The following is a 14242-nucleotide window of genomic DNA, read 5'->3' on the forward strand; positions in this document are numbered from 1 at the left end:
TTACTGAGCATATTGAGCAAACGCCTGCCGCACGGTATCTACTCATAAACAAAGCATAAGCAAAGACTTCTTGATTGTCAAACAAAGATCCGCTGCATGACCATTGAAAACAAACAAGACTACTTGCATCATGTCTAAATCCACCGCATGATACTAAACATGATAACAAGGTTGTCGGAACTTACGAAGGTCGACGGATCGATGACTCCTCTCGAAGAACTCGACGACACGACAAAAGGATTCGAAAATTGGCACGGGGCCGGTTGTATTGATTTGGTTGTGAACCCTTATTACAATGGTCGAGGGTCAATATTTATACCCTAGACAAAACACGAGTCCTGGAGGACTACGATTTACAAAGGAACCTTAAAATAAACTTGGAAACTCACGATTCCTTACCCTAAACTCTTAGAGTCCTTTACTATTACAACTTTCACCTCTTCGATCGGCCTTGCCTGCCATCTTCTATTTTTCCCGAATGGAATCACCGCCTTCTGGAGTAACCGACCGCAATGCATTTAGCCGACCGCTCGCCTCGTTTGCCGAATACCTTTCTTCCCACACGTGGGTCTACCTGTCATCTTCCAGAATCGACCAAAATCCAGTGTTAACACTTTCCCTCCATATCCACAGCAAGTATACGATGGTAATCCTCATAGAACCCAATATAGTGCAGACAACCGTTAAGAAACATAGTTGCTGATTTTGACAATGTCCACTCAGCCTCCTCGCCCCATTTAGATTCCTTAAAGATCCATGCTATAGTTTTAGATGAGTAGATGTCCACACCCACACACTGACCATCCTCCTCCATATATTCAAACACATGGAAGTACGAGGAGGCTGTCGGATCAATCCCTAATTGAGCCTCACCAACAGAATGGATTCTAGGTGGCAGTACCTTCAACTCCTAGGTTGCCGGATTGCAAACAACATAGTGGTATCCATCAGTCCCAAGGCACCAGCATAGGATGAGGTCATTGCAGCAATCTAAGATAGCTACATTATTCATGGTAAAGGGCAAGAACAACAAGGAGGGGTAAACACCGATGATGCTGGTAAAGTTTCTTTGATCGTAGATTCCATCATAGAAGAAATCGGCCACAATCTGGGGCATCAACTTATGGTTGTCTGAGATGAGGCATCTCCAGGAGTGACAGACACATTTGCAGTAGAACAAGGAGCGGGCGGGGAGGCGGCGAAGGATCTCAACTAAGACATCATCCATGAGGCTGGCTAGTGTGTTCCTCTTGTTGGGCGCCTCCTCCATTTTGTCATGTGCATGCAGTAGGATGAGAGCTTGCTCAATAATGAGATCACTGAGGCGGAAAATAATCCAACAAAGATCTATCAGTGAAGTTCACAACTCATACCAAAGTGCAACTTTAACAACCATTAACAATTTTAATGGTACGACCTCATCTAAATTTAGAGTAGGCACCACATAGATATATATAACTCAAACTAGAGTAGCAGTTAATGGAGCTATAACCATTACAATTATTCTAGCTAAATCAAGTCTAACCATGACACTTACAATCAATACATGAGCTCAGAGCTTCTTCCATAAGAGACAAACAAAGATTAAGAGGACTACAATTACAATAGTTTTCAAGGACGAAGAGGGTGGAGCAGCTGTTGGGTTTTGAAGATAGAAGCCATCATCATGAGCTAAGGCTAGATTTGAGTTGGTTCTTGACTTGAAGGCAGCAATTCCTTCTTCATAGGAGTTGTACTTTTTTTAACAAGCACCACGAAAGCTATGAACTTGTAGTAAACTCCTGGCTCATGGCCATCGAACACAACATAGCAGGGATGACTCATCTCAAATCTGCACAAATCGAATAGGTTGTCTCAGTTTTCACAAGTAGAATGCTAGTGAACAAGTCATAGTGATCATCATTGGCATCAGTAGCAACATGTGTAGCTTAGACATTAATTAGTGGCCTTAGTCATGTGAATGATGGACACAAAGCATTGATTTGCTTTCGATGCCTTATTGTTCGGAACCAAATGGATAACTTGGTTGTCAACAAGGAGAAGACACAGAAAGCAAACATATGAGCCACATCCTAATACATCCAACAACCAGGTAGACATCATTGGCACAGAAATGTGGCCTCAGATATGTTATAAGTTCAAAATACCATAAGGACTCACTGGTGGCACTAAAGCATATGAAACAGAAATGTAGAATCAAGCAAGCACTAGACAGAAAAAATAGTTTAAGGCAGAAGCGAAGGTCCTGTTTGTTTGCCTAGACAGATCTGCAAGTGACACGCACCGGCAGAAAACCAACCAGTGCCACCTCCTAGTTCTTTTCATCATCATTGGCCTAACCAGACCAGAAATGCTACAATGTTTCTTGTATACCTCATGTTCAAGTAAGGACCAAAACAGTGAAGCAAACAAGAAAAGGCGAGAAAGGAGACCTGCAGATCAGATTTGTCGCCTCTGCCCCGGCACACGATGGACACGGATGCCAATGCCACCACGCTCCACCAGGAAGACCCACTGCCTAGCCTCCAAAAGGAAGCCTAAGCAACCACAGCACATTAGGGATCCTCCGTTGCCTCCGCCGCCATCGTAAGTCCAATGGGCATAGATTTGTTTCCACTTGTAGAGGATAGGGATATATCCAATATATAAGTCAACCTATACACACAGAGAACATATAATACTCCAAAGACATGTTAACACAACCAGGCATCTAGCGCAATGGTGAAGACGGTCTATTCCATGCTTTGGATCCTAGGTTCGACTCCTAGGTCTCATGGTTTTTTTAAGTTTGAATTTATTAAACCCTGGCGGCAACAAGTGACACGCAAGCCATAGGGTCCCACAGGTCGGATGGAGATGGGGAAATGTCCCACAGGTACATGTGACATGTAAGCCATTGGGTCCCAAAGGTCAGATGGTCCCATAGGTACATGTGACACGCAAACCGTTGGGTCCACAGGCCGGATGGAGATGGAGAAAGGTGTTGTTGGGTCCCACAAGTCGGATGGATAAGGGTCCACAAGCACAAGTGGCACGCAAGCCGTCAGGTCCCACGGGTCGAATGGACATGGAGAAAGGCCCCATAGGTTTGGGCCCCACAGGTCGGGTGGAGAAGGGTCTCACAGGTACACATCGAATGGAGAAAGGATCGAGCAGAGACTTTTATGACAAAGTGCAAGCGTCACAGATGAGTAACTGCAGGTCCCACAGGTACACGTCAGATGGAGAAGGTACCATGTTGTAACACCTCTGGTGTTATGAGCTCGCTAAGCACTGAGATTATGGTCTGAGGGATATATCTATAAATATAGTGAGTTAGTTATGTAAATGCCTATATGTGTTAATGAAAAATCCTAACGTGAAGAGTAGAATAAGTAGTTCTAAACATTGTCACAGAAGCTATTTTTATAAGCAAAAATTAAATATAATTTGTATGTAGCACTTGAATAAAGTTTAGAGTGTAAGTGTAGTAGATGGAAATGCAACATTAATTTTTGGAGAATAAATACTATTAGTTAGTAATTTGGGAAGTTCAACAAAATCAAACTTGGAATTTTGAAGGGTCATTTTTTGTTGACAACAAGCACTTGAGCTTAGGTTTAAAAGTATCCTTCTTTGGCAAATTATATTGGATAAACTAATTAGGAAGTGCTTGGATATTATGTTTCTAAGAGTTAGTATGTAGTATGGGCTAGGTCGTGGTACAATTGTTAGTTGAATCCAGCAAGGTTTAGACCCTTCCAAAATTAAGGCAAAAGCGCTAAAGGTTGTTAGTTCTAACTAAGCCCTTACTCTGTCTAAGTCAGAAAAGAATCGTAGACAATGTCATTTTAGCATTTAAAATTCAACAAAAATGATTAACCAATATATCTATGTTTTTGTACGATTGGTTGCATATAGGTGTATACTAGAACGTGGTGTAGGTCGTGGTTACGTTAGAGTTATGATGCTCATACAAAAAAAATGGCCGATTTTTGTAAGAACGTGCTGTGAGCATGTGGTTGGTGCTCTGTTCGCGAACCAAAGTTTCAGCGATGAACTGATCTTAGCACTCGTTGATCTTCTTCTATAGTCACTGTTGAAATGTGGGATTTGCTTCACTAACTAGTGGATAGTGTCGGCTTTGGGTTAGAGTAATTGGTTGAACTTTAGGCGAGTTAGTCAATAGTTTTTTATTCGCTTTAAAACTCATGCATGTCACCACTCACTCTGCTTCGGCCTAAGCCCTACGGTCACCACGCAAGCATGCCGCCACTGCCTGGTCGCTCCTGGTCATGGTCGCTGCCTCGTGGGCCGTTCTTGCTAGCTACTGGTCGCACGTCAAGTTGTGTTGGCCCAGCCGTCTCCCGTGGCCTAGGCATTTCTGCGGTGCTGCTCCCGCGCAGCTGCCATAAGGGCATTGCCGGCCAAGCCATGCGTAGGACCATGCCAGCATCATGACAGTCATCGCCTGGCCGTCATGGCTTCTATTGCACCACTTAGTTTACCAACCCACCGAGTCGTTGTTTGTCTCGACTGTCTCCTAGTGTTGCCATCTCACCACCGCTGTCCAGCCGTCCACGCGCCTTTGTCGCCTAGGCGCAAGGTGTCGATGCCTTTGCTTGTCCAGTTTCTGCCCTTATCCCCTCACTAGCCAACGCATCTCTACTACAACTCGCACGGCCATGTCCCCGCACGGCTATGTCCTTATCATGTCTTGGTCGGTCCATCCTAAGTCGAGGCCGCGGGCCACGACATAGCAGCGGTGGTGCGCCATTCCCTTCATAATCCATAGCTCAAAGCTTTCTAGTCTAATTCCTTGCGTTGTTGAGTAGAATAAGAAGTTACCTAGACGTCCCATTCTCGTCGAGCTTAGCCATGGCCTTTTGGTGGCCAATTTCAGGTTTTCCTCACCGCCGGTCATCCCACTACCATGGGATGGCACATTAGGGGTAAGGCATTACGCTTGGTTTTAGTTCAATTCAATCTGAATATAGGCTCATCTTGATACTCTTGTGTTGGTGCTCGCCTTAGCTCCGCCTAGGATATAACCAGTGGTAAGCTAATGCGTCGGTGTCCGCCCTATGCATCGCCGCCCCGCTAGCTCGTGCGAGGCTAGGCCACCTCAGCACTTGTCTGCCTCAACCAGCACCACAGCGCAAATCCTGGTGAGCTACTGATGCTTCCCTGCTACATCTACCCTTCTAAAGAGCGTGTAGGTTTCATCGGATGGCTACGCCATCACCACGTATCCACCGCCTGCCAGTAGTAGCATACCCTAGGGCACCTCCTAATGCTCCACCGCTTCCAACCGTCATCGTCTAGATCATTGATGGTGGTCAGGCCCTTTAGTTTGTCTAGAAGCGGGCCCCTATTGCTTGGCGTGATAGCGGTTTGCCATCGGTCGCCAGTGCCAGGCGAACGCGATGGCATCAGGGACCGTCCTCATGGTGAAGATAGGATAGTTCAGGGGCTTAGCTACTAAGCGCGTCTCTTGCAGAATAGTGTGCAAGTGCTCCGTGTAATAACTCGCTAGGTTAGGGGCTCTTTCGCAAAATGCGCAAGAGCGCTCGCGCTGTGGGCCTGTTGGGCCGGCCTGCTACTATGCGCGGGCTCCCCGTCAGTGGGCCATTTAGGTTGTTGGGCCGAATAGTTGGTCGCCAGCCTTTTATTTTTCTAAAGCGTTTTCTAAATTAGTTTCTAAGGTAAATTTGTAAATTCAAGGTAAATTTGTGTAGATGTCCAAAAATAGTAAAACTAATTTTGTTAGGTTTCTAAAATCATGACCTATCTGATAATGTATTTTGTTCTCTTAGTTTCACAGAATTTTCTAGAGTAGACTAATTAATTTGAAGCACTTAAAATGGGTAAAACAAGAACTTGTAGGAATTATTGTGATGAATTGGTAGAAGTACTGGCCCTAAAATTTTTACAGTGGATTCCTAACAATATTAGATGCTCACTGTAAATTTTATAGCCCCATAGGAATTAGTTTATTAAGGTAACTAAATGAGCCCTAGTCCAAAAATATATAATTAATCAATCAAATGCCAAAAATAATTAAGGGTTTGTAGAACCAAAACATTTTCGAGAACAAGCATTACTTAGCGATGTGGATACATAGACTAGTACGTTAGTCATTAAGCTAGCTCATTAGCTCGTAGAGCGTAATAATATTATAGAGTTGTTGTTACCATTGATTAATTCCATCTCTACGTTCCATCCACGTATATCATAATAGGAACAATGATGGATCGTGGAGTTGACCAAAGTAGTGGAAAAGATGGTGCATTGATGATTGTGTCACCATGATGGAATGCTAACTTTTGGTTATATCTTACCTAGGCAAGCCCTGGTGCATAACCTCTATTATTCTGCACTTTATTTTATGCTTGTGCATTAAGTTTAAGGAGTTGAATGAAACCCCCTTGCATATATATATCCTTGTCCCATGAGTCTTACTAGTATGATAGGATCATGTAGATTGCTATGCTACAAAACTTCGATAGAAGTTGAGTGATTGTCTATCACTCGCGAGAGATTAGAAAAATATTATTGTTGTTATTATATTACTATCACATGGAATATATATGAATGATAATTGGAGACCGGGTGGAATGGTACTTTGGATCTGGACTTGGTTTGGCATTCGAGCAAGGCTCGGATTATACTTGTTTCGTCTGTGTTGGTTAAGGACTGGCCATTGCATTGGGTTCTAGGCAGGTCACAGACTTATTATCCTAAGCACATACTTGTTTATGGGAGTAGGGAAGGCTCATTGCTCTCTTGTCGTGGGTTTCGGCTCTTTTTGGACTGACTAATTGGAGGCGGGGATGGTAGAGGTCTAAGCACCACACTGAGTCTAGGACTCAGGTGTGGGGGCTTGGAGTCCAAGTTTGGACGGGGACCTAGACCCCTTGATAGGAGAGTGGTGGGTTGGTCCTGCTTATGCCTGGGGTACAAGCAGGGCGTGTGTTTTGGGGTACCCAGCTGGGCACATTGATTCATGAATCGCCGAGTAATCCGGTATGACTTGTCTACAGTCTAGCACTGTAGTAAGAACTGAAACTTGGAAAGGATAAAATGGTTCTAATTGCTTACCACCTGCTTGAAAGGAGCATAGGTGTTTTACATAGAATGGTTAGTTAATGAACTAATGATGACGGCTAATAAAATTTGATATAAGAACGCACGTGTTAGTAATGCTTCCTACAGATGCAATAAAACGTTTGTCAGATGGCTACGCCATCACCACGATCCACCGCCTACCATAGTAGCATACCCAAGGGCACCTCCTAATGCTCCACCACTTCCAACCATCATCGTCTAGATCATTGATGGTGGTCGGCCCTTTAGTTTGTCTAGAATGGGCCCCTATTGCTTGGCGCGACAGTGGTTTGCCATCAGTCGCCACGCCGGCGAACGCGATGGCATCAGGGACCGTCCCATGGTGAAGATGGGATAGTTCAGGGGCTTAGCTACTAAGCGCGTCTCTTGCATAATAGTGTGCAAGTGCTCCGTGTAATAACTCGCTAGGTTAGGGGCTCTTTCGCAAAATGCACAAGAGCGCTCGCGCTGTGGGCCTGTTGGGCCGGCCTGCTATACGCGCGGGCTCCCCGTCATGGGCCATTTAGGTTGTTGGGCCAAATAGTTGGTCGCCAGCCTTTTATTTTTCTAAAGTGTTTTCTAAATTAGTTTCTAAGGTAAATTTGTAAATTCAAGGTAAATTTGTGTAGATGTCCAAAAATAGTAAAACTAATTTTGTTAGGTTCCTAAAATCATGACCTATCTGATAATGTATTTTGTTCTCTTAGTTTCACAGAATTTTCTAGAGTAGACTAATTAATTTGAAGCACTTAAAATGGGTAAAACAAGAACTTGTAGGAATTATTGTGATGAATTGGTAGAAGTACTGGCCCTAAAATTTTTACAGTGGATTCCTAACAATATTAGATGCTCACTGTAAATTTTATAGCCCCATAGGAATTAGTTTATTAAGGTAACTAAATGAGCCCTAGTCCAAAAATATATAGTTAATCAATCAAATGCCAAAAATAATTAAGGGTTTGTAGAACCAAAACATTTTCAAGAACAAGCATTACTTAGCGATGTGGATACATAGACTAGTACGTTAGTCATTAAGCTAGCTCGTTAGCTCGTAGAGCGTAATAATATTATAGAGTTGTTGTTACCATTGATTAATTCCATCTCTGTGTTCCATCCACGTATATCATAATAGGAACAATGATGGATCGTGGAGTTGACCGAAGTAGTGGAAAAGATGGTGCATTGATGATTGTGTCACCATGATGGAATGCTAACTTTTGGTTATATCTTACCTAGGCAAGCCCCTGGTGCATAACCTCTATTATTCTGCACTTTATTTTATGCTTGTGCATTAAGTTTAAGGAGTTGAATGAAACCCCCTTGCATATATATATCCTTGTCCCATGAGTCTTACTAGTATGATAGGATCAGTGTAGATTGCTATGCTACAGAACTTCGATAGAAGTTGAGTGATTGCCTGTCACTCGCGAGAGATTAGAAAAATATTATTGTTGTTATTATATTACTATCACATGGAATATATATGAATGATAATTGGAGACCGAGTGGAATGGTACTTTGGATCTGGACTTGATTTGGCATTCGAGCAAGGCTCGAATTATACTTGTTTCATCTGTGTTGGTTAAGGACTGGCCATTGCATTGGGTTCTAGGCAGGTCACAGACTTATTATCCTAAGCACATACTTGTTTATGGGAGTAGGGAAGGCTCATTGCTCTCTTGTCGTGGGTTTCGGCTCTTTTTAGACCGACTAATTGGAGGCGGGGATGGTAGAGGTCTAAGCACCACACTAAGTCTAGGACTCAGGTGTGGGGGCTTGGAGTCCAAGTTTGGATGGGGACCTAGACCCCTTGATAGGAGAGTGGTGGGTTGGTCCTGCTTATGCCTGGGTACAAGCAGGGCGTGTGTTTTGGGGTACCCAGCTGGGCACATTGATTCATGAATCGCCGAGTAATCCGGTATGACTTGTCTACAGTCTAGCACTATAGTAAGAACTGAAACTTGGAAATGATAAAATGGTTCTAATTGCTTACCACCTGCTTGAAAGGAGCATAGGTGTTTTACATAGAATGGTTAGTTAATGAACTAATGATGACGGCTAATAAAATTTGATATAAGAACGCACGTGTTAGTAATGCTTCCTACAGATGCAATAAAACCACAAGCCAGATAGCCTTGCATATCCTTGAAGTCTTTTCTTTTCCTCTTGACGGGTAAGTCTTGCGGAGTATAATTGAGTACTCAGGTTTTGTTCTACCCTGTTGTAGGTGATAGGAACATGTGGAGCTGACACTTGTGTGTGGAAATCTCCAGGTGGGCTTAGCGAGGATTTCCTTTACGTTGCGGATATAGAGTTTATTTGAAACTTCCACCCAAAATGTTTTACAATGGAAAACTTATAACTTGTTATGATGTATATAACGGACCATCATTTTAATGTTTACCTTGTTAGTAAATGATTTTCTTTCCATTGAGACTCTGATAACATGGTCATATTCCATTGTTATAAACAATAAATATTATACTCTAATGTTGCAAGGAAAGTGATGTAAGAGATGACTAAGAATGTTGCAAGCTTTATTCTCTCATTTGTGATCCTAATGGAAAAATATGGATTTTTGGGTTCTCCCTTAGGGTGTGCTCGACGGAACCGAGTAATTTAGTGTCCTCCCCTGAGTACTTAATGTCTAATGGAAGACAAGTACTCCTAGGAGGTATTAGATTAGGTAGTTCTACCACACGTGTGGAGATCTATGACGAAGCGCCATCGTTATAGATCGAATATTGTTTGTCATAGATCAGTAATTAATTCAATGACAAAGTCTGTTCATCATAGTTCTAAATATGATCGTCACAAATGAGTAGGAACAGTTGCATGAGTGATCTGTGATGAAATCCTATGCTGTTCTATGATGTTTTTTGTGATGATACCCAATTTCATCATAGATAAGGGGGTTCGAGGTTCGTCACGGTGATCTATGATGAAACCGAAATTTTCATCATAAAAAGCAATTTTAATGATGGTTTTGGATTCGTCATTAAAATTTTCATCATAGAAGTAGATATTCCTAGTAGTGTCAATAAGTCTTACCCGACTAAAAAGAAAAGACTCCAAGGGTACGTAGTCTTGCAGGACAGTCTGAAGCAAAGACTATTTTTTGTAGAAAAGCTTACTATAGGTGGATCCTTACTTTCAATGTTTAGCTGTGTATTAAGTCATTAGTAGTATCCCATTTGCACCTGATCTAAATTAATCACTTCTTGAATCACCTCATCTCATATTCATCTCTTATCCACATGTAACCATGCTCCATTGATTAACTACGATGTAGATCGGGGGATTGAGTTTCTATAACCGAGGAGCATGATGATTCAAATCGATTTGGTCCAGATGGGGTTCCCTTACCACATGACATATGTAGGTATAGGTTCAGACCTGAACCTACATATATCAACCTTCACTCGGATCCTCCAAAACAAGAATAGGTCCAGCGCTACCCGAGAGCACTCCCTGCGCCACTCCTGGTGGATTCACAGGATGTGTACACGCTACTCTCGCCATCTCTCCACTCTCAGTGCGTGGTTAGCCTTTTACATAATGGAATGCCGAGGTATTAGGCTTACTGGAGTATATGGCCAGTCATGCAAGGTCCTGAACACGACAGGTCTACAACGGTACGGTCCTTAATCGATGCAGGCAAGGCGAGCATGACCAGGCAAACATGTCTGCCCAAGAACCCATAACACCAAGTCCCACCCGATCTTAATTTAGCATTATCATAGTATTCACATGACCCAAAAGTAGGGCTGAGGTAAACCTATTTCTCGTGAACGATGAAACCATCATTCAACTTCTATCGAAGTCTAAGCATTACTAACATTAGAGATATCGTCCTATTCATACTAACAGGGTAGAATTATGGATACCTAAATATCAAGGTAATCATGCAGCAACGGTATTCGACCAACTCCTAATTACTTAATGCACATCTCACAAGACTTAAAGTGTAATAAAGATTTGTAAATACTAGAGAAGGGTTTATGCTCTGGGGCTTGCCTGAGTTGTAAGAAGGTTAGATTCCACAGAAGATCCAATAGTCAGACTTGACACCAACACCACGGGTGGACGGACCTTCTCTAGAACTTGATTGACTCGAATCCTTTCACTCTCGTGCACTACACATAATAAATGATGTTTGCTTTAACATGATGGACTACATGCCATGATACATGATGAGGGACACCTAAGTGCATTAACAAAAGTTAAACAAACTTAAGAAAGTTGAGTACAACTTTTCTTCATGGTACAACTAGGGTTACGCTTCACAAAGCATTCTAATCATTTGATTAACAAGTTAATTATGTGCTCAATAAGAAGGAAATATAAATCATATAGCACAAGTAAGACAAGGGCATGACCACATCATGTTGACTTAAGCAAAAGAGAGCTAAACAATCAACTCTAGTTACACTCAGATCCCAGACAGCAACACTACAACTACTTCTAGCAACCATAACTAGAGATCTAGACATCCAGCAAGGATGAACCTAGACTTTTTAGAAAGCTTAAAAACTTGTCTACAACTTTCTTATTATCATCAAAAGGTGATTCAACACTTAACAAGGTCAAACAACATGAAGAAATAATTATGTCCACATTTGGACAGAATCTGGCATCAAACTTTAAACAGCTATAACTAGAGTTCTAGATCACTAAAAATAGTGATCCTTAACATGTTGGAAAGCTTATGAAAAACACTACAACTTTTCAGTTGTTTCCAATAGAAGATTCAAAGCTTAACTAAGTCATAAAGCATCATGTATCAGATCAGTTCAGAAAGCAAACAAAAAAGTGATATGGAACTTGCAAAAACAACTCCTAAACTAGCAGGCCTAAAATCATGAAATTCCAGGACAAGCAAAGATATGGAACTTAACTACAACTTTTGTATTTAACACATTCATAGGAAACATGATTAACATGGTGAAAACGGCCACTAAACAAGAACTGCTCATGCAGCCATTTCAGCAAACATGTGCAAATAGTGCTTCACTAATCTATTATCAAGACTATGCATGAGTAACTAATTACAGAGATCATCAACCATTATTTAACATAGCTACTATCATAGTCAACTCTAACATGAGACACCTTAAACACATCTTAAGTAAAACTAAACAAAAGATGGAAACTTGCATAAACCACACATCTACTAATTATCATATTAATAAGGGATTGTGTATACATGTTATTCAAAAGATTACACTAGCATTACTATACCTCAGCCATCATCTTAGGTCATTGCATACAAAGGACAATCATATAAAGCATATTCGTGCATCTACTAATTACACAAGTTGCTAAATCATTTTAATTATTAACCAACATGTGAATTATGAGCACCACAAAGAAGTAAAGGGGTTGCCAAGGAACAACAGGGGGTTTTGTGTCCCAAGGTCCATAATCAAGGTATAAAATATACCAAAGTCATTTAGGCATTTCCTAATTCATTTTAACATCTATTAATTAAGGAAAAGGCATTTAAAAGCATTTAAATTACTTAACCAATTTATAATTATCAAAACAGTACCAAACTTTTTGTGAAGGTAGATATTAGCACATAACATTTATACAAAAAGTTTCAGCATCACATGATTAATATTTTTATTTATAAAAATCATACAAGGTTCATTTTATAATTAAAAGGCGTGATTTTTAAGCATACCAAAGCTACGAGAAATGACCAACTAATATTTTTCTCTGATAGAGCACATCCAGACAAGGTTACACAAAAAGTTTCATATTTTTCTCATCCTCCAAACATTAGTTATGAATTTCCAAAGTTCAGCACATGTTTATATTTTTCTAAAAATCAAAACCGACGTAATTCTTTTCTCACCCACCCCTCATATACCCACTATCACTGACGCGTAGGGCCAGGGTCAAACCCGACCCTGCCCGCCTTGACCACGGCTCGCCGTACTTTGACCAGGTATTTGCCATCGGCGAGGTCGCCGGCGACGAGACCACCACCTACGTACTCAGGGTGATCACGCGCATCGTTCTAGGGTGATGATTGATCGGGCAAGGCTTCACGGCAAGGTTGGCGCCGGTCATGGCGGCTCGGCGACGCTCCGGCGAGGCGGAGGCGGCCGACGGTGAGGCTATCGGTGACGGGGAGACCAACAACGCGTTCCCCAAGACCTACCAGACCTACCCATGGTGACAGTTGCGCGAACTAGGGTTTGGCTCGAGCTCGGCTGCAGGCATGGCGGTCACGGCGGCGCGGCGAGCGGCGTGCTGGCCTTAAGCGACCGGTAGAGGTAAAGCAGAGGGTGCGGATAGCGTTAGTAGCTCACCGCGAACACGTTCTGCTACTCAGTTGAAGCGGGAGGGAGCGGAGCTTGCTGCCGACGGTGAGGACGAGCGCGGCGGCGCGAACGGGACGGCGAGCTCGCGTTCTGGCGCGTCCTGTGGGGTAACAAGGGAACCGACAGGCCGATGAGTAACACAGCATCAAAAGCAACCCGAAACAAGAGATAGGAGGGAGGAAGCTACAGCGGAAAGAGCCAGCCATGGCGGCGGCGCCGCGATGGAAATGACGCGCGCAGCTGCGTTGGGCGATGAGAGACGAGGCATGCGCGCTCCGCGGATGCGCAACGATGAGGCGAATCTACTGGCGCGAGCAATTGGATAAGGATTGAGTGGTGGAGGAGAATGCGGCTGGTGAGACGATGGCGGCTCGACGGTGACGGCAGAAAGAGAGAAGAAGCAAGACGACGGCCGGCTTTGCGGTATAAGAACGGTGGCGCGGCTTCTGGACGAGCCAGCACCAGCTTGAGCTGCACCACGGAAGCAGCTGCATGCCCTATGCGTGCTAAGGCGGTAAGCGGGGGCGGCGGCCGACCACCGAAGGCGAGCAGAGCAGCAGGCTGCTGCCGGTGAACAGTAGCCGACTGACATGATATTTTCCTCCTTTTTCTCCAGAAACCAAACAGCAACTCGATCAACTCTATTAACAAAAGTTGATCATCTATCAGAGATCTACAACTTTGCTTTAAGGATCTACCCCAAAAACTTGATAGTTTTCAAGATTTTGATTTTCAAAAGCAGTAACTTTGAAACTGAAACTGAATTCAGACTTCAGAGCTTTGAAACTGTTTTGGGTTAGCAATCTTTGGGAATTAATTAAGGA

The 14242-nt window shown here is 42.9% G+C and overlaps 1 long non-coding RNA gene across 3 annotated transcripts; it reads right to left on the reverse strand.

The window, feature by feature from the left end:
- Window positions 1-986: 986 nt before the first annotated feature.
- LOC136456033 (uncharacterized) lies at window positions 987-13903 on the reverse strand. 3 transcript variants are annotated; one of them, XR_010759324.1, is made up of 5 exons: window positions 13606-13903; window positions 13407-13518; window positions 11104-11222; window positions 2433-2655; window positions 987-1319 (listed from the first exon to the last, which is right to left on the reverse strand). It is a non-coding gene; the product is annotated as an uncharacterized lncRNA (long non-coding RNA). The 3 variants fall into 3 exon arrangements; XR_010759322.1 differs by lacking the exon at window positions 987-1319 and adding an exon at window positions 1359-1831 and having other exon boundaries at window positions 13606-13901; XR_010759323.1 differs by lacking the exons at window positions 987-1319; window positions 2433-2655 and adding an exon at window positions 1359-1831 and having other exon boundaries at window positions 13606-13885.
- Between the last annotated feature and the right edge of the window lie 339 nt (window positions 13904-14242).

This window comes from Miscanthus floridulus, chromosome 6 (genome assembly GCF_019320115.1).
Source record: "Miscanthus floridulus cultivar M001 chromosome 6, ASM1932011v1, whole genome shotgun sequence".
In the NCBI taxonomy this organism is placed as follows: Eukaryota; Viridiplantae; Streptophyta; class Magnoliopsida; order Poales; family Poaceae; genus Miscanthus; species Miscanthus floridulus.